Consider the following 3,322-nt stretch of genomic DNA (forward strand, 5'->3'; position numbering starts at 1 on the left):
TTTTTCTTTCCGTTGTGTCCCCATGGGTCCTTTCACTTGCCCCAAATTCCTCCTCTTCCTGCTGGAGCAGGGAGACAAAGCTCTCGAGGACCATACCAAACTGTTCCTGTTGGTCGCAAACATCACCAGCTATCCGGACGACGCGCTCTGCTCTTTCTATGACGCAAGCAGAGCATTGTCGTCCAAAGATGGTCTTCGGGAGGTATTCGCCACCTTCGTGGAGTTGACTCTGGCGAGAAACGGGTCGCCCCTCACCATCTGCCCCGTGGTGGATCTCGCCGGATCCACTCCGGACCCAGAGCCCAGCCCACCATCTCCAAGCGGTATGGAGCATCAGCCTGAGCCCACCGATGACGGAGAGCCATTTCCGGCCGCAATCAACGAGCCAGAGCAAAGCCAAGCGACTGAACGGAGGATCGCCTCGGAAGTTGAGCCCAACCCGTCAGTCCAGGTGGGAGAGCCGGTGACAGTGCCCACCACGAGGGAACAAGCCGTGGACGGTGTGAGCGAGGAGAGGAGCTCCGCCCCCTGCATCATGGCTGAGGGTGAGCTGACTATGGCGGGACATAAGTGCCAGAACGAAGAGGGGAGGGCTCCTGATCCCCAGTTCAGCCCAGGAAGGGCTCCTGATCCCCAGTTCCGCCCAGGAAGGGCTCCAGCCCCCGAATCCAGCTCAGAGCGCCCTCCATTGCCTGCTCCTAGAAAGCGCCCTCCAGTGGCCGCTCCTCGAAAATGCCCGCCCTTTCACCCGCTCCAGCCTCCTCCACCACCACTGTCAGCTGGCAGCCCCTCTGCTCGCCCTCAGTCCACCATCATTGCGGTGCGAGCCCCGCGGGACTGCCATCCTCCAGCGTCACTGTGGTTGGAGTCACCCTCACCTCCGCCTCCAGCCTCTGACGCCCGGACTCCGCCTCGGCCCGTAGACCCAGTGGCTCCACCTCAGCTCCTAGCTCCCTCGCCTCCACCGTCACCCATCGATCCATCTGCTCCACCGGGCTCCCTCGTCTCTCCGGCTCCGCCTTGGTCAGGCGTCGACCCGCCATCGCCTCTGGACTCCACTCCTTTGGCTGCGCCTCGTCGCTCTGTCCCATCGGCTCCGTTGGGCTCCTTCCTCCCGCCAGCTCCACCTTGGTCCTCAGTCGCTCCGGCTCCGCCACGGATCTCCGCCTCCGCCTTGGTCGCCAGAGCCCTCGGCTCCACCCTGGCCCCCCGGATCCTCGGCATCCCCCTGGCTCGTTGCCTCTCCGTCTCCGCCTCGGGCTCCTCCACCACCTGCTTCGCCGCCATTGGTCTGCTCCCTGGAGTCTGTGGCCATTCCTCCTCCATGCCTCCTCCCTCCGTCGGCTCCACCGTGGGCCGCTGTTATGGCTGTGGCCTGGGTCCTGCTGTGCTCTTCCTGCTCCGGGTCCCTCCGTCGTCTCCTCCCTGGAATCTGTCCGCCGGCCCCTCCCGGGCTTCCGTTCTCCTCCTGAGCCTCCTCCCTAGTTTCCACCCACTCCCCTCCCCTCCCCATGTTGTTTCTACGGTGCGAGGACGCACCTTCTGGGAGGGGGGAGTAATGTCACGCCCCTGGACTCTTTGTGTTGTGTTTTCCCTCCCCAGGTGTGCCGTGTTCCCTTTAATTAGTCATTCCTTGCACCTGTGTTTTCCCAATCACCCAGTGTTTAAAAGCCCCAGTCCTTTCAGTTAGTGTTTGTCGGTCCTCAAACGTCATTCCTTGTGTTCCAGTGTCTCCTACATCCCCCGTGTGATCATTAAAGACTGTGAATTTAAGTTATCTCCGTGTTTCCTCATTCCTCGCTCCTTGCCTCCCGAGAAGTGACAACAAAATAAAATAAAAAATAAAAAAACTCAAATGCAAGAGCTTATGGGAATGTCCCTCAGCTTTAATCTTTAATTGTTCATTCTGAGTTATTAAATGTATGGGTTTTAACTGAAGTCTAAGGTGTATATATATATATATATATTTCAGCTATATAATATTACATTTAAGTAATGTTTAATTAGAGCTGCATTTTAGTAATTACATATTCAAGGAATTAGATTAAAACTAAGTGAAAAAATACTCTTAAAAATCAACAAGTTTGATTAATTTGAGATCACTGCTGGTATTTGCAGAGTCTGTTTAAGACATACCATTGTACTGCCAGCCATCCTTTATAGGTCCATAAAGTCTGTTAGTGTATGTCAGTGTGAAGACACTAAACATGTAGGAAATCCCAAGAGATTCCTGCAGGCTTCCCAGCATCTCTCTCTACATCCATGCAAGGATTTTGGGCATCAGTGGGTTACAGGCAGCTGAAAACAAAGGAGAATAGGGAATAATGCGCTGAGAGCAGAGGAAGGATGAAAGGGGGTTTGCTGGAGCTTTTGTTTGGACTCTGTCCAGCGTAATAAGTCCACCTCTTCACTGGTCAACAAGACCATCCTGACCAGCTGCGACTTTCTCCCATAGCAACCGCTGCATCGACTGTCCCTGTGTTGTTTTGTGACCGACTTACCGGCAATAAAACCATGTTGAGTGAGTTGAAATTGCATTGCACCTTAAACTGAATTTAAAAAAAAAATAAACTGAGCACTGTAAATGCCTTTATTTCTGAATACAAAATATCTGGTTCCCATGGAAGCCCGTTTCCAACTCTGAATAAAAAAATAAAACCGGGTAAATTGCAACTTTTTATCTTACAATTCTGAAAAATATATAACAGAACAAAGAGGACACTGACAATGCGCTAACAGACGAGACAGAGCAGGTTAATCATGGTATGAAACAAAGTCTCAGCTTTCAAATATTGTCATTTTGTAAGAAATTCAAGCAATAAATAGCATTTTGAAAATGAAAAAGTCGGTGACAGTGATTTCACCAAGTACAACATGTTCCTGGATCAGCATCCTTGTTGATCCTGGAACAACATTCCAATTAACCAATCAGAATTGAGGGATAACTTTTATCTTACGAGCTTACGATCAGGGTTAGGTGCTTCTACACCCTTGTTAATCAGCTATCATTTCACACTGATTTTAGGAATAACATTAGGCCACGACTGCCACCACAACTGTGGCTCTTTTTCCCCACAATTCTGACTTTTTTTCTTGCAATTCTGACTTTTTTCTCAGAATTATGAGATGTAAACATGCAATTGTGAGTTACAAAGGAAATAAGACTATGTTCTTGCAATTGCAAGTTTACATGTCACAATTCAGAATTGCAGGATATAAACGTGAAGTTCTGACATCTCGCAATTCTGAGAAAAAAAATGTGATTTGTGAGAAAAAATTTCGCAATTACTTAAAAAAAATAAATAGATAAATAATATATATA

This window comes from Sinocyclocheilus grahami, unplaced genomic scaffold, assembly GCF_001515645.1.
Source record: "Sinocyclocheilus grahami isolate Dianchi unplaced genomic scaffold, SAMN03320097.WGS_v1.1 scaffold931.1, whole genome shotgun sequence".
NCBI classification, from domain to species: Eukaryota; Metazoa; Chordata; class Actinopteri; order Cypriniformes; family Cyprinidae; genus Sinocyclocheilus; species Sinocyclocheilus grahami.